General features: G+C 33.9%; 1 protein-coding gene across 11 annotated transcripts in view; it reads right to left on the bottom strand.

Moving 5' to 3' along the window:
* Positions 1–24,173, bottom strand: part of LOC309797946 (putative spermatogenesis-associated protein 31C2) — a 67,012-nt gene that overhangs the window by 11,055 nt on the left and 31,784 nt on the right. For 7 of the 11 annotated variants that reach the window (XR_014292876.1, XR_014292877.1, XM_082646316.1 and 4 more), the window contains 3 exons: positions 11,977–12,198; positions 10,371–10,459; positions 6,525–6,797 (listed from right to left, as the gene is read on the bottom strand). The gene's annotated coding sequence lies outside the window, so the exon portion shown is untranslated. Of the gene's footprint in view, positions 1–3,391; positions 4,158–6,524; positions 6,798–10,370; positions 10,460–11,976; positions 12,199–14,660; positions 14,747–18,575; positions 18,707–24,173 lie in introns of those variants that run through there. The other 4 variants (XR_014292878.1, XM_082646317.1, XR_014292875.1 and 1 more) reach the window with 4 other exon arrangements.

Raw genomic sequence — 24,173 nt, 5'->3', positions numbered from 1 at the left:
TCAGCACTCTCCTGCTTGGGTGGCCCATTTGCCCAGCTTGCCACCTTGACTCCCTCCTGCCTGACAGGCTCGTACATCCCATAGCCACCCAGCACCCTCTCACCTGGGCAGCCTGCCTGCCCTGATTGCCGCTTCTACATCCTCCTGCCTGACAAGCTCGTGTGCTCCAGCAGCCTTGGGAGCAGACGCCAGTGGGTGGCCCACATGCAGAGATGGGGCTGAAACCACAGCTGAGTTCCAGGGAACATGCAACTAAGGAAGAAGAGCTGAAATCTCTCCTCATGGCTGTGCAAATCATGGCATTACACTTCCTCTGATGGTTTCCTAAATTCAGCACCTGGGAACATCCCAATGGACAAGTGCTCCTGCAGCTGAGACAGGTCTGGCTTTAGCAGCTGTGGGTTTTGTGGGCACATACATGCTGGGGTTTGGCCAGGCCAGAGTCTGAGCTGCCTCCATATCTCACATAGTGGGTCCAGGTACATAATTACTGCAGTCCTGGGACCTGACCTCAGTGGATCTGGGCCAGTGGCCTAGTAAAAATGAGGCCTGAGTCACCAGGGCCAGTTGCCGGCATAACCATGGTTAAGGTGGGACTGAGAGCAGTACCAACAGCCGTGTACTTTGTAAGCCCACACAATGGGCGAAAGGAGACAAAACAGAGCATACCCACAGGTGAACACCTCCAGAGGAGGAATACTCAAAGGCTTCTATCCCAGTGGGAGTGCTCCAGTCCTCCCGACCTCACACCGCAGATCAGAAACACAGCTAAGAAACAGATCTGACAGCCTCTACTCCAACGACTAGGGGTCAGAACCCAACCCTGACAAGGCAGTGACAACCACAGAGGAAAGGGAAATTTCTGCTGAATAAAAATCAAAATTAAGAAAATCAACAGGAAAGATCAAACTTGGAAAATGTTTGCAATATCAATATCTGGCAAAGAACTTATATACAGATTAAAGAATTTTTACACTTCAAAAATAAAAAGACAATCCAATGGGAGAAAATGGCAAAAATATATTTATGGATATGTTATATATATAAATGTAAAGTATATGTATCTATGAATATATGCCTATTGGCTATTTGCATGTCTTCCTTTTATTTTTAAGTGCCTAATTATATTTTTTATATGTATACACACTATTACATATAAAATAGATAACTAATAAGAACCTACTGTATAGCACAGGGAACTCTATTCAGTACTCTGTAATGACCTATATGGGAACAGAAACTAAAAGAGTGGATATATGTATATGTATAACAGACTCACTTTGCTGTACAGCAGAAACTAACACAACATTGTAAATCAACTATACTCCAATAAAAATTAATTAAAATATTTACATATATTGTATACAACATATATATTAAGTATATATAATTTATATATATTTAGAGATTGCTCCATCAAAGACGTATAAATTATAATGAGATACCACTACATACCACTATAATGTCTAAAATTTAAAAAACTGTTAATATCAAGTTTTGGTGTGGACCTAGAGAAACATGAATACATTGTTAATGGACTTGTAGCATGAAAGTTTTAAAGTTAAATATACATTTACATATGACCAAGCAATTACCTAATAGTTCATACTTATCCAAGAGATATGAAGTCTTATGTCGCACAAATTTGTTCACAAAAATGTGTAACACCATTATTCATAATAGGTAAAACTGGATATGACCAAAATATCCAAGATTTTTTTTTAAACATCTTTATTGGAGTATAATTGCTTTACAGTGGTGTGTTAGTTTCTGCTTTATAACAAAGTGAATCAGTTATACATATACATATGTTCCCATATCTCTTCCCTCTTGCATCTCCCTCCCTCCCACCCTCCCTATCCCACCCCTCTAGGTGGTCACAAAGCACCGAGCTGATTTCCCTGTGCTATGCAGCTGCTTCCCACTAGCTATCTATTTTACGTTTGGTAGTGTATATATGTCCATGCCACTCTCTCAGTTTGTCACAGCTTCCTCTTCCCCCTCCCCATATCCTCAAGTCCATTCTCTAGTAGGTCTGTGTCTTTATTCCTGTCTTACCCCTAGGTTCTTCATGACCTTTTTTTTTTCTTCTTAGATTCCATATATATGTTAGCATACGGTATTTGTTTTTCTCTTTCTGACTTACTTCACTCTGTATGACAGACTCTAGGTCCATCCACCTCACTACAAATACATCAATTTCATTTCTTTTTATGGCTAAGTAATATTCCATTGTATATATGTGCCACATCTTCTTTATCCATTCATCCAATGATGGACACTTATGTTGCTTCCATGTCCTGGCTATTGTAAATAGAGCTGCAGTGAACATTTTGGTACATGACTCTTTTTGAATTATGGTTTTCTCAGGGTATAGGCCCAGTACTGGGATTGCGGGGTCGTATGGTAGTTCTATTTTTAGTTTTTCAAGGAACCTCCATACAGTTCTCCATGGTGGCTGTATCAATTTACATTCCCACCAACAGTGCAGTAGGGTTCCCTTTTCTCCACACCCTCTCCAGCACTTATATGGTACTGGCACAAAAACAGAAATATAGATCAATGGAACAGGATAGAAAGCCCAGAGATAACCCCACACACATATGGTCACCTTATCTTTGATAAAGGAGGCAAGAATATACAGTGGAGAAAAGACAGCCTCTTCCATAAGTGGTGCTGGGAAAACTGGACAGCTACATGTAAAAGTATGAAATTAGAACACTCCCTGACACCATACACAAAAATAAACTCAAAATGGATTAAAGCCCTAAATGTAAAGCCAGACACTATCAAACTCCTAGAGGAAAACATAGGCAGAACACTCTATGACATAAATCACAGCAAGATCCTTTTTGACCCACCTCCTAGAGAAATGGAAATAAAAACAAAGATAAACAAATGGGACCTAATGAAACTTAAAAGCTTTTTTTGCACAGCAAAGGAAACCATAAACAAGACGAAAAGACAACCCTCAGAATGGGAGAAAATATTTGCAAATGAAGCAACTGACAAAGGATTTATCTCCCAAATTTAGAAGCAGCTCATGCAGCTCAATATCAAAGAAACAAACAACCCAATCTAAAAATGGGCAAAAGACCTAAATAGACATTTCTCCAAAGAAGATATACAGACTGCCAACAAACACATGAAAGGATGCTCAACATCACTAATCATTAGAGAAATGCAAATCAAAACTACATTGAGGTATCACCTCACACCGGTCAGAATGGCCATCATCAGAAAATCTCCAACAAGATTTATATGGGTGAACCAGTTGTGGTATATCCATACAATGTCATACAGCAGTAGAAGGATAGAATTATGAGGAATGCAACAAGGATGAATCTCAGAAACACTATGCTGAGAAAAAAGCTAGACACACAAGAGTATGTACTTTATGTTTCTGTTTATATGACTTTCTAGAAAAGGAAAAATGAATCTATGGCGACAGAAAACATATCAGCAGTTGCCTGTATCAAAGATGGAGTAGAGAGTGACTGCAAAGAGGAAAGGGAAAACTGCAAAGGGGGGTAATAGGAAAATTGTCTACCTTGATGGAAACAGAGTTACAAAATATTTACATTTGTCAAAATTCATTAAAGTGTACATTCAAGTTAGTATATTTTTTATATTATACCACAATATATTTCTTTTAATAAAAATAATTATGAAGAGTAGGTAAGTGGGCAAAGGACCTGAACGCCAGCTTTAGCTATGTTAGAGCTGTAAAATCAAAAAAGATTAAGTTGCCCCTAATTTAAAAACCAGGAAAATGCATAGAAGTTGAGGAATAGAGATTTTAACTTATTTTAAGAGTGAGTTTTCTAATAATTAGAGCTTCCTAAAAATGAAATAAACTTATTTTGAGTTGCAATTTCTTTCTCAGTGAGGACATTCAAGTACAAGATGACGATCATTTTTCAGGTATGTTGTAGAAGTGCCTTAGAGATTGAAATTTGCATTAACCAATACTTAAGATGATTCAATAACATCAGAAAATATGCTATATTTATATATGCTCTTTTATGATAGAGTTCTGTCTATAATGTTTTCTAAAATATACTTTGAATTAATATTTCAATAGTAGTCTCCAGTGCTGCAAATGTAGGCCAGAAAGTTAGATCTGTGCACAGTCTATTTTTTAAGAAGCTTGTAATCTGGAAGAGAAGATAGACAAAAATGTTGTAGCAAAATGCAGTAAGTTTCATAATAGAGATATCCTCATGCTCTTATATGACATGGAAGCAGCGTCACATTCTTAATATGTCATCTTTTTCTGAAATACTTCAGTATTAATTTCTAACAATGATAATAATTAATTAAGGCATGAATTATTTACGGAGAGATACTAGTTATTCCTAAAATATTTGGAGATTGTTTTAACATGAAGGTATTTCTTAGAATACCTCCAGTAAAGTTCCAAAACGTGTCTTTCAAAGCCTAAATGTATTTGTACAATCCTGAAAACCTCAAGGAAAAATGTGAATGTTGCTGGTTATCCACCATTTAAAGTTTTCTAGGCTTTGGCATTTTTCTGCAAGTATAAATAATTGACTATGAACTATGCAGAGAGTTGTTTTACCTGAATTTCTTTGAGATCCATCAGATGTGGCCATTAAAATGAGCCAATCTCCTCCATTACAACTACTCACTGTGCAGGCTTCTAGTCAAGCATTGGTGGAGATAGCGCAGCTCAATTTAAATTTAAAATTCAAGGTAATGTAACTAAACAAGTTAGTCCTATCCTTTTCCCCTTACTTTCCCTTAGAGAGTTTTTGAAGTTAGGGATTTGTAAAATGAAAATATTAAACCAAATTTAATAGCAAAATGTCATTGATATCATTAGTGAAACCAAACCCAGTTTCCATTTACCCCAAAGTATAAATCGCCTATCTGAGAAGCAGTTCAAATTTAAGTCATGTCAGATTGGTGGTCTTTCTGAGTTTCAGTTTGGAACTCTTATTTGAAGTCATTGTTTCATTCAAGAGCACCTCAATATCAATAGCAGATTTTCTACTTCAGCAAAAGCCTTGATGTACATCAGTGCCATTGGGTCCAGAGGATAGCCTTTTTGTACGTTTTTTTCTCCCAGTCTCACTGCAATGTTAAAGTCACTGATATCACAGAGCACACTTCTAATCCTAACTATATGCCCTAATTTTGGCAGAAATCCACTCCTCCACTTTTATGCAATGTATTAACAACCAGAAATTTAATTGTATTTGTTGAGACTGTAATATCAATGTGAAGCATTCCTTTTTTGAAGCTCAAATTCTTAATACTTGCTTTCCCCTTTGCAAGAAATACTTACTCCTTTACTCCCTTGTCCCCTTAGGCTACCTACCTCATACATCAGTTAAGAAGACATTTCACAAGGGATGCCTTTCCTCATCCTTCCAGGAGAGAAAGGCTCCCTGTTCCATGGCTCATAGTACCCTGTCTATATTTACTACAATTAGTAATTATTCTTTAGACTGCAGGCTCTAAGAAATATGGACAATGCTTGCTTTTTCACACCTTGTATTACCAGCACCTAATGCAGTGCCTGGGACATAGTAGAAGTTCTATAAATATGTAATGATTGATGAATGAATGAATGAACGAATGTGTTAGTAACAAGATAAATGCATAAATCGTATTTGTAAAGCACAATACAAAGTAATTTCATTAATATTCACCCACTTATTTGTACCTTTATACCCTTCTCTTCATTTATATATCTTAGAATTACTTTTAATTTTATCAGCAGGGATACAGGATTTAATGATGAAATTTTGATGAAATGTATTAGAAATATTTGTGAGTGAGTAAGCACTATGCCATGGTGAGAAAGAGAAAAAAAATAAAAGCTATTGCTATATTCTTGACTCAAGTCATACTCAATATTATTTGTTACATATTATATTACACACACAAATGCATTCTCACTGGCATGGTATCACCTACATTATTATAATTTCCATTTCCTTCCCAATCCCTTTAAAGCCCACATCTGACCCTTAGACTTATTAAATTGCATTGTTTTAAACCACTTCTCCAATTTGTCAAGGTCATATTATGGTCATGTTGAATTTTGATCTTGACAAAGTATTAATCAGTCTTATCAACTAAAGAGAACTGTAAATTACTAAATCCACATGCTTTTCTATCATCCTAGACTTGATGAAAATACTAAGTAGCCTCTGGCCCAGGATTGACCTCTACATATAAAACTTCTGTCCACTTTGGTTGAGAAGGAACTATAAATGAGTTTAATTGTTCTACCTACTTTGTTTCCAATAAATAGGTCTCTGGTGCTGATCTATTTTTATAAATTTGTGAATGAATTCAATTAGTAACATTTTTTTATAATATTAATATTTAATGTCTGATTTCAAGTCATGGATGAAAAAATGCTAACATCAATGAAAACTACTACTTGCCCAAATAGATTAATAATAGTAAGAACAGTTAAAGTAGATTTTAAATCTACTGTCATGTTTTATTTACTTTCCTGAATTGTTCCCACTATGCCACTTCCTTACTTTCTGAATATGACAGGTTCATGCATGACGTCTTCCTCTAGATGCTGTGCCATTAAGAAATCTCACTGATTATAATAGGTGATCATCTATGATGGATAGTAAGATAAATATGCTTGTGCATTTTCAATCACAAATCCATGTCTTGCACAATGAAATGATTTTACTTGTTGCTTGATCACGGGGACTTCTTCCTCTGAATAAATAAGACTTGACTTTGCCTCTTTATGCAGTCATCTGTTCACAGTTCTGCCTCTCTCCAGTAGACTGTGTCTCCTTAAAGACAAATGAATATTCATTCATCTTTGATCCCCATTGCTTAGCATGCATAGTAATTGTTCAACAAATATTTGTTTAATAAGTTAAACACCAATATGCCGTGAAGTAGGAAAATCTGGAGATGTGAGTGGTCAAGATGGGGGGTGTGATTAAAGGACCCCTCTGAATTCTAAGAACAACATACTTAGGAGGGAATGCATAAGTAATCAATGGGGCTGACTACTTGACAACTAGTATGTATTCAACTTTCAAATTCTATATTATAAGCATCCCTGAGTGTAATTTGAAATGGATAGACAGGAATCTTTATTTTATTTTTTCTAATGAGGAAGCAGTGTAGGTCTCTATTCTCATGGCCTCTGTTGCTTCCTATGAATACTTCTCCAATATCTTGACATAATCATTTTCAGGAAGCCAAGAGAGTCCAAAAGAAAATGACAAACAACAGAAATTGCTTTCATTTTCTAGTGTTTGGAAAAACATAAAAATAGGTTTAAGTTTTTCAAACATACTTAGATTTCATGAGATTTTACTTGGTTTATAATCAATATGATAAGATGCATATATATGTATATATAGAATCATCATTCATTTTAAATTGGAAATAATGTGTATCCCCATGGCTGATTTGCAAACTGTCAATAATAAGAACCAAGCTTATGTCCTCCTAAGTCTTTTGTAGCCCCATTTTAACACATTTTCTGAAAGTTATTTCACTTCAGCCACTCTAGATACTTTCTAAAAAAACAATAGATGACTTTTTAAAATTTTCATTTCAAAATGAAAATATTAAAATATGCTACAAATTGGTGCAATAATGGAAGCTACAACTTACCATGTAAGTTTGTTTGTAATTGAGCAAAATATGTTCCAATAATTTTTGCATTGTATTTGCCTTTCTCTCTGTAATTATTAACCCTTTTTCTTTCACTATGGAATGTGAATTTTGATTTCTCATCTTCAAATTTGCCTTTAAATACATTTCTACCCCTATTTTTCTTCCATCTGGAAGCTAAGTTTTCAAGAGAAAATTTGTTTCCACAAATATTGAATGTCTTCATATTAGGAATAATTCTAATGCAAATACTTTGTATTTGGAAATGTGCCACTGTGTTTAGGAAGGCTAAACACATACTTTTGGGTAAGTTCAAAAAAGATTACTCCAATGATTCAACCAAATATATTTCCAGCATATTGATAAGAAATTTCAAACTAATTGTGTGTGATAGCCATCGATTAAAGACGTAAAATGAATGCCTGCTATTTTAAAACATAATTAAGCCAAGGAAAAGCTATGCATAACTAGCATGTTCCGTAAAGATAATTGGCTCACTAACTAAATTCTAACAGCCCATTCACATTTCTAGATTTTAATTGAAGAATGGATGGAAATAGTAAGGTGAGCTCATTGCCCAATACACATAAGCATGTGAAAATTTTAATTTCTGCAGAGATGCCCATATCGTATGAAATCTTATTAATATTGTGATGGAATACAGTGAATCATGCTGTGAAAGAAGCACATATTTGACTGTTGTACATGTGTTCACACACACACACACACACACACAAACACACAGATACACACACATTTCTTTTCTCTCCTCTCTATTCTCATTTCAGTCCCATTTTTCCTTTTCTTAGGTAACTGGTATCATGAATTTAATATAAATATTTTGAATCCATGCTTGAAGTTTTTACTATATGCAAATGAATCCATGAAAAATACATGATTGCTTTGAGTTTTAAAAATTTGTATACATGTCATCATGCCAAATATGTAATCTTGAAAATCATTTATCATGTATATAATTAATTATTTCGAGTGAAGTATTGCATTGCATCTTAAAAATAGTTTATATATGTCTTTTGTAAGCAGCAAAAACTGGAATTTTTAAATTTATTTTTATTGTCTCTGTGATCAAATGTATTGTGATTATTGATCTATTTCTCCTTTATTTTTCTATGTTTTATCCCTCCCAGTACTAACTTCGTTTAAACACATTTTTCATTCTCTTTTTATGGTCTACCTTTTTTATGAATCATATATGAAGTATTCATTTTTAGTGTTTTCTGAAAAATTTGACATATATTTCTAACTTTAAAAAGTCTAAAACTAATTATCTCATCTTCCTCCTAAGCGGTTCATGGACCCCTCAAATTTTAAATCTGATCTTCAGTATTTCAGTATATTATCTAGTGTTTTAGTTTTACTTTGTACATACCCCCATTGGCTATTATTTTTTACACTCAACCGTTATTCAGATTCATTCCAACATTACAAATTTCTTTGCTGGTCACTGTTCAGTGCACCTTCCTACTTCTTTTTATGCTTATTTTCTTTCTTACTGAAGAACATTCTTTTGTACAATGGTCTCCAATCTTGCCTAAAACACATGAGAATTATGTGAGAACTTTTTAAAGCTCCCATTATTGAAACACTGCCTAGATCACTTTGGTTAAAAAAAAAAGACTCAAAGTATTGGCTTTAGGCATCAGAATATTTTTTAATGCCTTCAGACAATTCCAATAGCTGCTGCTACTGCTTTAGTCATTTTTTGTTGTTGTTGTTACAGTTTGTGGGTGGCAATTCCTCTTTGTCTATGAATGAAAATTTCTTTACTTCTTGTTCTTGAGTAGTTTTTTAAAATGAGGTGTAGAATTTTAATTTGGACAGCTATATGTCCTCAGTACTTTGAAGATATTATTCTATTGTTTTCCAGCATCTACCTGTTTTCTGATAAGAACGAATATTTAAAGCCAGCCCTCAAAAACAAGGCTTATTATTTCCAGGGCCCCCTTGAATTTCTTGGTTTCAACTCCTCCTCACTATTCTAATGTTGAATTTGTTTTTTCCCCTTAAATCCTGAGACTGGGGATCCCCCCCCCTTTTTTGTAAGCTTGTTCATTTGCTTTTTATATGTTGCTACATGTAAAAGCAACATATAAAAGAAAACACAAGTATAGCAAACTGTGTGTTCAGATTGGAAGAAAGGATTCTCAATATCTGTTCAGCCTATCGTATTGACTGAAAGCATTTACCTTGTTTCTTTTACAACTAACTTGAATATTATGAGTCTTACATCTATACAGTACTCTTCACCCTTCTTGGAATGTCTATGCTCAATAAGGACATTAGTTGATTTGTCACTAATATTGCTTTCCCTACATGTGACCTCATTCAGAGTTCTATCCTGTCCCATATACATAGCATAATCTTATATTTTGTATCTAACTGGCATCAGTTTTCCAGTTTTTTTTTCGATTTACTTTTAAGCTTTACTTTTAGCAGGACTGTACTGAAACACTCTTACACTTTAATAGATCTAATTGTCTGGACTTAAAATAATAGATTTCTCTATCACAGGGGAATTTGTCTTTACAGATACTGATTTCTGTTCTCTGCACATGTTTTCATGTTATATGCCCAGTGTAATATGAAGCGAGTTAATTTATTGTGTTACATATAGTAAAGAATCCAGCAGAATAATGTTATTTAGGTTTTTTTTCATTATTTCTATGAATAACAACAACATCAACAATAATAGTAATAGAAAAGATAATTTTTACCTATAGCAAGTCTCAGTTTTTTCTTAAATGCAGTAGAAGGCCCTTCACACTCTATTTGTCAGCTTGGCTTCAGGTTTTCATTTTGTTGGCTAGAAGACAGATAAAGGGGATTATGGACAGAACTGAGCCTGGTTTCTGCTAATCTCCGACTTGAATTCTTTCAAGGGTTGCAAAATACGATTCAAGTATTTCACAGGCCTTTATAACCTTTGTCATCTGCCTGATATATGTGCCATCATGGGTGGATTTGGAACTGACATTTTATATCTCTGATCTCAACTGTATAAATATTTGTTTAGACTGACTATCAACATAGAACACAGACATTCTCTTCTGATGTATGGATGATACAGTAGTCCTTAACTGGGCCCCTAAGGATGGGGCAGGCACAAACTAACAGAGGGCAATGAGGCAAATTTACAATGAACTCAGATTTTATACTTTCCTTTAGGTAAAAGAGTGGTTGCTTCTATACCAAAAAACTATTTCTTATAATTTGGGTTACATTAAAAATATCTCATATATACAGCCATTTATCTGAATCTATAATAGTGACTTGGTTTTCTCAAATACATTATATATGGAGTCCTTTAGACTGGAATTAAATTAATCATGGTTGTATTTTTTTTTCTATTGACTTCCCAGCTATTTACCCCTAGGAAAACTCTCTTAAATAATCAAGAGAAATATTTTAGGCAACATTATGTAAATCATCACCCTTATTAGATGAATTAATATTCTTGAAGTTACAGCTCATTTCATGGAAATCAGATTAACCTGGTGTTATGGGCATTGTCATTTATCAGTAAGTTATTTGTTAATATGCTCAGTATGTGCCATAAAATATGTAACTTTAATAAGAGAATGGATCACCTCAAATAATTTAGCAAATCTTGAAAATGATAAGGATTAAAATTGTGGATGTATAAAGGACACAGAAGCTTGGAGAACTTTAAAACCATCTATTTCTATCCTGTTTCCCTCAGACAAGGAAATGAAGGCTGACACTTTAGCATGGTTTGGAAATCCTTCTAAAAATTATCTGACTTTCTCTTAGAATTAACAAGTAATTTAAAGTTTTAAGAACTGCAGAACTGATCATATGAATTACCATAATTTAGTCAAGATTTTTTTTGAATATCCACCTTTTGACAAACACTGTACATATATGTACCAGGCTGTAGAGATGAATAAAATCATCCTTAGTCTCAAATAACTGAAAGAAAAATCCCCCAATATTAGTGAATACTGAGGAATTAAGGATGATGCTATGAGAAAATTTTTATAATGTGAAATTTATTAAGTTAAATAAAATATTTTGCTTTTGAGATTAGAATGCCTTGTTTTTGTTCTAATGATACTGATGATAGATAGTGGTTGTATTTTGCAGAAGTTTTATGGGAGCAAAATAAAAACTTGGTAATGTGATATAAATTTGGTCCCCCAAGGTGATTTTTATTGTGATTTCTATTGGTGTTGTTAATGAGAGAAATTTCTGTGAGGTATTAGAAAAGAACATGTGGATATCAATATCTAATCAAAAAGAAGGACAAAATAATGGATAATTAGAGAATATATATAACCAGTAAATTAAAAATATACTCACATGCCAAGGAAGCACAGTGGTGGAAGTTTTGCTCATCATAAAGCTTTAACAGTGAGTAGAAGTTATCTTGGTGTCTTGGGTGTGGGAAGATATGCTAACAACCAGTGATAGATCCGTTGTAAAATTTGGAACTGTTTCTTTGGTATTCAATTTCACTTAAGACCTGTGCTTCTGGACAGGATGGAGTAATAGGAACTGGATTTACTCTCCTGGCTTAAACTGCTAAAAGTAAAAAAAAAAAAAAAATATATATATATATATATATATATATATATATATATATATATATAAAACAATAATTTTAGACATTGAACAACAAACAGCACAAGACAACGGTTGTATAAAGCTGTTAATTATAATGAAAACCCATAAAAACCAGTGGCATAATGTTTTATGTAATACAGTTAAATGTTGGTGTTTGAACAAGTCCCTGGTCACCTGTAAAAAATAAAGGTGGATTCTCTTTTCATATTTATTAACAAAATGAATTTCATAGGGATACAGTATTTAAATATGTTAAAATACTACAGTTACTAGAAGAAAACATTTTTGTTTTATTTAATAAAAGTTAATTTTAAATTTTTTTTTATATTTTTATGTGTTGCATTTATTGTTTTAAGATTATACAAATATGTTTTGATATAATTTAATACATGCAGCATCAACTAGAGTATTCAATACACAGAGTATTCAATGGGTATAGCCTTAGTAGTGGGACCAAATTAGCCCTAGACTAAATTGTTTCAGTTGCAGCCTAATAAGGCTTACAAGGAAGCCTCAAAGTGATCAAACTATTTCTTAACTACCTCTTTGAGCAAAGTTACAAATATTTAAAAAAATACAAAAACGCCCTGCAATCAGTAAAGTAAAATTCACAATATCTGACATGCAATCTAGAATTACCAGGGATGCAAAGACAAAGGAAAATATAACCCATAACAAGGAGAAAGATTAATTAATGAAAAGACACTGAAAAATGGTACAATCAGTAAACAAAGACATTCAAACAGTTATTATAACTAATTTTCATAGGTTCAAAAAGGTTAAAGGAAAGCATCAACATCTTAAATAGACATATAGAGGATATAAAAATAACCCAAATTGAGTTCCTAGAGATGAAAAATATAGTTTCTGAGATGAAAAATAAACTGGATGGGATTAAAAGAGATGAGGCAATGCAGAAGCAAAGATTGACCTCCCTGCAAAAGCAAAATTTTGTTATTATAATCTGTCCCACTGAGTAGTCCAAATATAAAGTCTGAAATGAAAAATGCCAGCTTGGTCACCTTTTTTCATTTCGAATTTGCTTTACCCTTGCTTTACCCTTTCAAAAATAATTAAAGTATAAAATTATGAAAATTGTATTCAATGGTATTAATATTAAGCATCTATCCATCTTATGGATTGCCCTGCATAATGCAAATATCTAAAATCTAAATATTATGTGTATATATACATATATGTATATATACATATATGTATATATATCTCACTAGCAGAATGAAAAGAAGATGTGAAAGTACAACACAAGTTGTGGAGGAATATAGTAAAGGAAAGTAAAATAGTATTTTTTTTAGATGTAGTTGCTCTACGCAGTGGAAAAATGATATATGGATTAGCATATTTTATTTTCTGAGAAGCATGAATCAATTTAAAAGGCGAATGGGCAGATGAATTTAAAGAATGAGTAATTTGAATACATTATCATTCTTCAATTTTTCTGTTACTGACAACATCCCCTTTAAGATTTTCAAAATGCTGAAAGGTGAGATTCCAAGATTTTTAGTTGCTATAGAAGCAATTATTAGCAAATCCTTTCTTCTAATCTCATTACAGAAAATACTGCTCTTTGTGCCCAGAGAACTCCCATTAGAACAGATAGCTAGTGGGAAGCAGCCACATAGCACAGGGAGATCAGCTGGGTGCTTTGTGACCACCTAGAGGGGTGGGATAGGGAGGGTGGGATGGAGGGAGACGCAAGAGGGAAGTGATATGGGAACATGTGTATATGTATAACTGATTCACTTTGTTATAAAGCAGAAACTAACACACTATTGTAAAGCAATTATACTCCAATAAAGATGTTAAGAAAATAAAAAAGGAACTGCATTTCGGAGCAGCTCAGAACATAGGGTGTAGCAGTCTGGAGCTATCCCACATTTCCTGTGTCTTATTAAATATTGTGTATATATGCTATGTATTTATATCTCCATCTAAATATACATCTATATCTCCTAAAATACTGTCTCACATATAATGAAGGCACAGTTTCCAGATAGTTGTTCTGGTAGTCATTAGACAAAATATAGTCTCATTTATTTAAAAAATGTGAAATGAGAGAAATGTACGAAAAACTTGATCCATCTTCTGACTGAATTTGTAGTATTAGTACCTTCAGAAGAGGAAATAATTAATTTATTGTAAATTATTTTATTCCTCATTTATTAGAGAGGAAATTTATAAACTGAATCTGTTAGGGCTTAAAGGGTTTTTTTCCAGAAGATAATATCTGTGGTTCTCACCTTACACTGAGCAGTATATCACTAGTGAACAATCTGACAAATATGTACATTATTAAGTTATTTTATTTTAACCTGGCTTTTTAATACTATCATCTGATATACATCATATTAATTGACACTGCAATTTCTTCCTTGATTTGTGTATTTTTTTCTACAAACACTTTGCATTCCATCTTCCACGTATCTGATTTACTCATCCATGTGATGGTCTTCATCTTCAGACATCTTGCTGTCTGAGCTGTTCAACCCTGTGACAGTAAAAGCACACTCACTAGGGACTAGGAGTTTGAGAAGGACTTAGAAAATTGTTTGACACCTGAAAAAAATGGCTCCAGGGTATGAAAAAAAAATCTGCAAAATTGAGATCAAAACTTGTGTAATTAATTTTTTCAACTAATATTACTACAACAGCAATGTTACTCAGCTTTCATATAGTTATCTATAAATTATATTGGATATGTGACTTGGGCACATATTAATGCATTTGATAACATTTAGGGTAAAGCTTCTAAAAGGGCAATTGCCTAGGACTGAGGAAGGTTTAAAAATGGCCCTGCACAGAATGAACTAGAAGTGACTTGAATGGGAGGCTGAGGCAGAGATGCTGGACCCAGAGAGTTACAGAGCAGGCGTACATTGGAGAGAGCTTTCCTATATAGGAGAGCCAAGAATTTGTTACTTATTGAGCGGGGAGCATGAAGGTAGGGGACCCTATAATGAGAATCCTAGGATTGCTTCTAGATTTCTAACTTGGATAAGTGACAGGACGGTACTCTTTGGTGAATACTAAAGGAACAGCAACAGCAGCAAAAGTCTAAGAATGGAACTTTAACATATCACAATGCCACCTTTAAAGTAAATTTGGCATTCTTCTCCTTTTTGAATGAATGAAAATGCATTAATTAAAGACATACACGTTCACACACCTGCTAATATCTGCTCTTCTGCAATCATGTGTTTTCTGTATAGTGTCTAAATATCTATTCCAGTTAAAGTAGTGCTTAAACACTGCAATATGCCTCTTTTCAGCCAAAAAGAAAAACTGTCTATGACTGTTTCAACATATTTTAAATATATGTATAATCATTGCCAACTTATCTGCTTTGCAGATACTAGTTTCCTATACAATATTTAATATCTCCCTTTATTGAAAATGGCATTGCTCAGTATTATGATTGTTTTTCATTTTTATTATATGTCTGACTGTTAGAATTATTGATTAATCTCTTTATTAATGGAATGATCTCAACACAATGTTAAATACTCTTCTTCTCTACCATTATTGTATGTTATTTTAAAGATTTTCCATACAGTTACTTTAAATGGGATTTTCAGATTTTTCAGGCTTTTTGAAGTCAGTAGGATAGGCTCCAGTGAGTAAAAGAAATGCTGAAGAACAACAATATGAATTAAACAAATTTAAGTAGTTAAGAAAGCACTAATCTAGTCATTGAGAAATATATACTAATATTTACATAGTATGTATATATAAATCAATAGTTTCAAAATGAGATAATTTACTGAACAAAATATCTTAAAATGTGAATGAAAAGATGTTGTCAAATCGCTATATGATTAAAGTACAAAAATTTGTATAAGCTTGGAATATAAATAATAAGTACATTTTTGTCTGGGAGACAAGTTGTTATCTGGGAAACCTCAAGACATTTTGTAGATTATCGAAATCACTTTACTATCAATCTTGAGCATTTCTCCTATCAACTCTATAATTAGTATTGGAAATTAGCATGCTGACTCTATTTCACTATCAGGAACATTGAAGAAACTATTTCAAGTGCTAAACATTGGTTTTAACAAATAAAAAACAATTCATCTGAAGAAAATGTTACAATGAGCTGAGGAATTAAAAGATCTCAAAGTAGAGAAATTTCACTGACTGCAGTATACACAACTTGAAGGTAGAGTTTCTGTTTTTCCTGTTTGCCCTCCAAATTTTGGAACAGTGTTATATGCACAGTGCAGGGTAATAAGCAAATATTTAACAAATGAAAAGTACTGAATTCATTACCTTGTGGTACAAATTAGGATTTCTTTTGTACTGTAACTAGAAGATTTTAATTTCAGCATTATGAATTATTAATGTCTTTATCTGATTCCCAGTTCTGTGTCAACCAAACTTATTTGAGTGATAATTAGAGGACTTCATGTTTATCCTATCTTCTAGGATTTCACTTTTGCATATCTGTTAATTCATAATTTTGACATTTTTATAGCACAACCAAAGACTATAAAAACACATGGAGCAAGCACTTGCCGAATAACTAAATAAAACAGGTTTCAGATATGAAACTAGAGCCATGCTTGGTTATACTTCTAAATGCTTCATCTAAAGAGAGACCTGCAACACTGCTGCACGAATTAATCACCTAGGGTGACTTTTAAACCTACCAACAGCTGGCCCCTCTATCATATCTGATTTTATTCAATAGTCTAAATGATAATAATTTTTTGATCAAGAACTTTATTTTACTGGTTGTAAAGGTGTGCGCATGAACGCGCACACAATCCCCAGGGCTTTTAAAAATGGTGGGACAGAATTAATCATAACTATTGAGTTTAAATGTCATTTATCAACTTACTAAAGTGCAAGCATGCAGGGAAAATAAGCTAAAGACAAGACTTTTGTTTTTCAATTTATTTTTAAAAAGTCTTGTAGAAATCTTTATGAAATTAACACAAAACGGTAGTACCAAAAATCTTTTTGCTTTGTTTATCCCCTAGTCTGTGGCAATGTAAACAGTGGAAGTTAACCCGGAATTTAAGTTAAGGAAAGCTATATTGTATTAAGTTTAGCCAAACATTGTCTAACTTGCCATCATATTTTTTCAAATCAATAAAATTTCTATTCTCTTCCCTCTCTCCTCATCTCCCTTAAGGTATGTCAACTCTAACCCCGCCCCCCCCATACACACACCTTGTTGCCTCTGACATTATCTCCTCTACTAGAGGTGCTTTTGTACTTATTGCTACATAACAGTTCAACAATAAAATGTGATAAATGCAGGCAAAGTTGTTTCAAGAAGGAAGGTAAATGTCCTTACACATTTTCAACATAGAAACAGAATTTTTCAAAAGTGAGTTACAAAACAGCAAAATTAAAAAAAAATAGTTATAAAGTTTGCAGATAATGTTGTCATCCCTCTTAAAAGAAGAGGGATAAGGCACAGAAGAAATGTAGTGTTGAGGACAATGAAAATCAGCAGTTATTGCAATCTATTTATGCTGCATTCAATGGATTTAGAAGACAGAGGCTTGAGTGCTGTCGTTATTACTTGTTTGCCATTTGATGGTGGGCAAAATATTTAATTTCATTGCGTTTCTGTTTCTATGCCTCTAAAATTTGGATTCCCAGGCTAAGAAAATATTTCAAATCTTTTCTAGGTCTAAAAGTCACACACCTTAGTGTACCCTTTATAAAGGCCACATTTTCACAAAAGATAGCATTCTTGTAAAACACCTTTATAGAAAGAAAAAGCTATATTTAGAAGGTCCACTCAGTGTCCAGGGTTTTCTGAAGTCGTACTGCTGTTTATAACCAGGTGTAGGCCAGTAGGACAACACATTTGCTTTAATAACTGTCCAGATTTCTTGGAGTTAAAGATAAGTTTTCCATTATTCTAAGTGTTGACCTAAGAAATTATTGAAAGAATTGTTCTAATTTACTTATTGAATTGCCCAGTTCTTACATGGCCTGACATGAAAGGTGATTTAAAAGATTGCATTTAAGTTTGGACATATAGCCTTCACCCTGCTGTTTCATCACAGATCTCTTACAGGATAAACACGTGCAACCATTTTGAGTTTCTGAATGGGAGTGCTCCTTATAGTATTTTCCCCTTATAAATTTCTTGCCAACTTACTCCAATTTGAATGCAGGTAGAAATTTATAAATTTCTCCAAGAACTTATTTTTATTTTTATGAATCTCACTGATTTTGTTTTAATACCGAGGACTTTATCAAGTTCATAGACATTTGATAGAATAAAAAGCAAAAGCATAATTAGGAAAAATCCAAAAACCTCAAATAGAAAATAAGATGCTAGGTTGTTAGTAACAGAAATTAGCACAAATAGACTGAAAAACTGACCACCATTGTAAACTGAGCTTTTAACTATGGGAGTCGCCAGGAAAAGGAGGGTTACCTGACTCAGGGCTCTTCTCCTCTTTCTTTGCCTTCTTTTAACAATCTCGAAAATTAAAGAAAGATTGAAATGACAATAAAAATAATTTATTTCCCAAACCATTTGAGAGTAGTTGCCAACACAATGCAATGTCTCCCCCAAATCCTCTAGTATTTCCTACAAACATATATCCAAATATAATCATGAAAATCAGGAAATTAACACTGACACATGACCACAGAGCTACTAATCCTCAGACCCCTTTCAAGTTTTGTCAATTATCCCCATCATGTCCTTCATAATAAAAGGATCAGCCCAGTGTCACATGTTGCATTTAGCTGTCCTGTCTCTTTAGTTTTTTAATCTGGAAAATTTTCTCAGGCTTCCCTTGAATTTCATGAACTAGAAAATTTTAAAGAATATGGATCAGTTATTTTGTAGGATTTAGCTGTTTGTATTTGTCTCATGATTATTCAGGATATGTGTCGTTGGCAGGAATAACACAGTGGTGAAGCTCTGTTCTTCTCACTGCTTCCTATCAAACAATTTCGGCAAACTTTTAACTTGTAACCTTACTGGAATATTATTTTACTCATTTGATTAAGGTGTATCACCCAGTCTTCTCCATTGTAAAGTTATTTTTTTTCTCCTTCATTATTAATAATTTTTGTGGTAAGGCACTTTGTAATTATGTAAATATCCTGTTCCTCATCAAACATAATTTATTCAATTTAATTATTTAAATCAGTATGAACTCATAGACTCCTATTTTATTCAATTGACTATAATATGTTTCTACCATTATTAGTTTTGAGGCTTAGATTGTTCAAGATTTGTCCAGTGGAAACCCCTTCAGTTTGGCTTCTATATCCTTTGATGTTTCCCAATTATTCTGTGATATCTCCCTTCTTTTTTTTTTAAACATCTTTATTGGAGTATAATTGCTTTACAATGGGGTGTTAGTTTCTGCTTTATAACAAAGTGAATCAGCTATACATATACATACATCCTCATATCTCTTCCCTCTTGCATCTCCTTCCCTCCCACCCTCCTTACCCCACCCCTCTAGGTGGTCACAAAGCACCAAGCTGATCTCCCTGTGCTATGCAGCTGCTTCCCACTAGCTATCTATTTTACGTTTGGTAGGGTATATAGGTCCATGCCTCTCTCTCGCTTTGTCACAGCTTACCCTTCCCCCTCCCCATATCCTCAAGGCCATTCTCTAGTAGGTCTGTGTCTTTATTCCTGTTTTACCCCTCGGTTCTTCATGACATTTTTTTTTTTTTAGATTCCATATATATGTGTTAGCATACGCTATTTGTCTTTCTCTTTCTGATGTCACTCTGTATGACAGACTCTAGGTCCATCCACCTCACTACAAATAACTCAATTTCATTTCTTTTTATGGCTGATCCCTTACTTCTTGAAACAATAATATGTTCTAGAGTCATCTTCTATTTTCCCTATAGTGGTTCTAGAATCAGCCATTTCTCCAAAGAGCTTTAATTCCTTCAGTTGGAGAGCTGTATTTAGAAACCAAGATCTGGACACTAGGTGTATTCATTGCTCTTGGGAAGTAGTGGTCCCAGGTATTCTCAATAGGCAGGGCTAGGGGATTTATGTACATATATACATACACACATATGAAAACATATATTCATAACTATTTACATATATTCACAAACACATTCATAAACATATGCATACATATTGTCTATGTTTATTCTTATAATGTCTCTATATTGAAAATACATCCTCCATTCCCTTTCAACACCCTTTCATTCTAGTTTTTGCCCTTTTCATATTTTAACTCCCTCCACAGATATTAAAATAACACTGATTACCATATTGTTAATATCCTTACTTATTTGATCAATCTTCCTGTATTTAAGTAAATTCTTGTAGCTGCCACTTTCCCATCCACACATTTTCTCCACCTGGCACGGGTTATGACTATCTGTACAGAGTGGTTGCCAAGGCCACTTCCTCATGTGGATGCCCTTTCACACGAATCAGACTTCAGCAGTCAACTCCAGGCTCCCTTATGCAGACATCCTCTCCCCTTTCTCAGACTCTGAGACCCAATGCCAAGTCATGTGGCTCCTTGAATGCCCACCTCCCCCATGCTGACAAAGGGTTATTTTACCTCACTTAATGGACTAATTTGTTCAAGAAGGGAAGGGATCACAACACTAAAAAGCAGTTATACTCCAATAAAGATATAAAAAAAAGGAGGGAAGGGACAAGGAAGGGGATGAAGGGAGGTGGACAGGGATGAACAGGTATCTTTTTTTTCTAAACAATATTTGAAGAGGTCCTTCATTTAGAAGTTACAAAGACATTATGAAGTATCAGCTGAAGAACTGAAACAACGACATATATTTACACATCTATATCCCTACATCTATGACACACAATGTACACCTAATTTTATAGCAACCAAAATATAATTTAACAAAACTTATGATGCTTAGCCATACACTTTAATACTCAGCAACTTAAAAAAATATGCAGTGCCATTTGGCTGTTAACTATCAGTCCATTCATATGAATGGATTTGTAAAACTTCTAGCCAAGAGTGTTTGGGATAGCGTCTCTACTGGTCCTACTGGATCCTCTTCTTCTTTTGTCACTCTTTTCAGTCATTTGTTGATTCTCCATTGTATCTCATTGGTGACTTGCATGACCTTTGCTAATCATATCTGGGCAAATACCCCAGCTTGGTGTCTCTCAAAGGGCTGACTGAAAACCATCTGCAACAGAATCAACTGTGGTACTAGATAAAATTCAGGTCCACAGGCCCTGTTCTGATTTCCTGCTCAGAAGCTCTTTAGAGAGTAATGAGTATTTGGAAAATACCTTAGCTAATTCTCACACATTAACACTGAAACCATGGTGTAGTTTGCATGTCTACAATTCCTCAAAGTTCACGGTTTAAAACACATAGGTCTCACCAACTACAGTTCTTTTATTTTAGCTTCATCAATTCACATTTGTTATTTAACCAACTTGGAAATTGCCAGATGTGTGAATAGCCGCCAAAGTAAAATGTATCTGTCTTCTGCAAAAATGTCTTCTACCAAGTGTCTCTACAAAATGAAATGTAAATACCTTCTAAGATCTTGCTTGGAGGAATCTTACAGATTTTTAAAATCTTCCAGGTTTTAGGGAATACCAAGTGCAAAGGCCCTGATGTTGGGAAAGCCACTGCAGAAAGAAAATCTGGATGTGTGTGTGAGAGAATAGTAGTAGTAAACGAGCTTGGAGAGTAGGGCAGAAGAAATACTGAATAAAGCATGTAGGACAGGTAAAAAGTTTAATTTTTATTCTAAAGTTATGGGAACAGGTTTTGGGAAATAATGTGATATGATTCATGTTTTTTTTGTGATTATTCTGGCTATTGTATTGGTTATAGACTATAAGGATTGGGGCAAGAGGGGAAGAAGCAAGGAGGTTGTGGAAGAGGCTGCCTATTGCATTAGATGAGGCAAGCAATGATGGCTTGGAGTAAGTAAAGATGGCAAGAGTAAGGTGAGAGGTAGGTGGATTCAGGATGTATTTTCAAGTTAGACTGGCAAGAATTTCTGATGGACTGGACATAGGAATTGTGGGAAAGTGAGAGTTTAAGGATGAATCTAACATTTTTGGCCTGAGCAACTGGATGAGTTATGGAGCCAGGAAAAACTGGAGTGCGATGGATGGATCAAAGCAAAATATTTAGTTTTATTTGCTAAGTTTGAAATGTCTATTATGCATAGATTGGAGATATTTAGTGGGAAATTGGAATTAGGAGTCTGGAGGTTAGGTGAGTGGTTAGGGCTAGAAGTATGAATTGGGGAGTCATAAGTTATCTTCCCATTAAAGTAATGGGACTAGATTAAAACTCATGAGTAGTTAAGGTAGATGGAGAGTGAAGGGGGCCAGGAATGAGCCTTAGGGCATTCTAACAGACTTTGAGGGATGGGAGGCATCACCAAGGGAGACTTCCAAGGAATGCTGAGTGAGGAGGGGAGAAATCTAGGAGAGGATGGTGTCCTGGTAGCCAGTGAAACAAAATATTCATTCTGGAAATTATGAAGTTCATTTTCCAAAGTTTCTTGAATTGATGATCATTTGAAACTTGGTATTTTAAAAAGAGCTTTAGCAAACAGAAAAGAGAATAATTTTCTATCATGAGTGATTGATTGCAGTAGCATGGGGAATGGAAAAGTTGTGAAAAGGGAATCAAGAATTTATGTAAAAGACAATTTTAAACAAAAGTCTTCATTTAAAAAACAAGTACACAATATTTAGACATTATATTTTGTCTTTGTGTCAACAGCAGCTACAGCATGCTGTAAGTGAAAGATGAAGGATTACAGTTGAATATCAAATCAGGGAAAAAGGTGAAATAGTTGAGTTCTTTGTAGATTTTTAATAGATTTCAAACCTCTATTGGTTTTGAATAATGTCATATTTCAAACATAATTTTCTAAATAATCATAACAATTTTAGAATCAGAATAAAACTTATACAAGCCTTATTTAAATGCACATATAGTTCATTTTTATGGGTAAAACTAGGACTCTAGTCTTCTGATTACCAGTACTATTTCTTATTGCAACACACTGTTTAAATGTATAGATGATTGAAAAAAAGAGCATACCAGTGATCTCTTAAATGGTTTACAAAATATTAAGTAATTAAAATTAGGGGAAATAAAGCTCATGAGGATTAAATTACAGGAAGAGTTTAAAGGGGGCAAAGAAGTAGGAGATGTATTTCCACATGGATAAATATGATATTTTAGGAGAAAATGACCAAAACTGCATTTATAAGGTCATGATACTAGCTAAATGAAATAAAGACAACCATCATGTGAATAACATATAATTTTGATGGTGAATTTTGAATATGGAGACTGATACAGATTAACATCTGATTATAATAAAAACCAGATAGGCAGGGTAACAAGGTCTTCTTCATCCAATCACAGCTTATCAGGAATAAGGGAACCTCTTGTGCCATTTTAGGACAATGAACTTGCTACAAAGTGAACACTTGACACAAGAAATAGATTAGAAACATAAATATGATTCAAGAAATTCATGGATGGTGAAAGCTATGTTGGATTATTTCAAAAAGTTAGGGATGACTAGGTTAAGTAACTTCTCTTTTTAATAACAGAATAACTGTCACATGAAAGATCTCACTATGCCATTGACAAAGATAAAATCCCGGGACGCCATGGCTTCACAGTCTAATAGTCTAGAGATACAATGTCCAGTATAGTGTCCATTAGTCACAAGTGGCTATTAAATACTTGAAATGTGGGCAAGTTTGACTTAGGAACTTAAATTTTAATTTTATTGAACTTACATTTAAAAATTTAAAAACATATGTGACTAATGGCTATAGTTTTTGACAGCACTAAGAACATTTCCATTATCATGGAAAGTTCTATTGACCAGAGCTGACCCATAACATTTTTATTTAATTTTACATTTATTCCTCTTTGCTAAGAAAATCCTCTCTCTTACTAAAAAACAATATT

The sequence above is a fragment of the Mesoplodon mirus genome, assembly GCF_964341445.2.
Source record: "Mesoplodon mirus genome assembly, contig: HAP1_SCAFFOLD_1265, whole genome shotgun sequence".
Classification (NCBI taxonomy): Eukaryota; Metazoa; Chordata; class Mammalia; order Artiodactyla; family Ziphiidae; genus Mesoplodon; species Mesoplodon mirus.
Note: the sequence above shows the minus strand (reverse complement) of the source record. Positions and strands in the feature narration are given on the sequence as shown.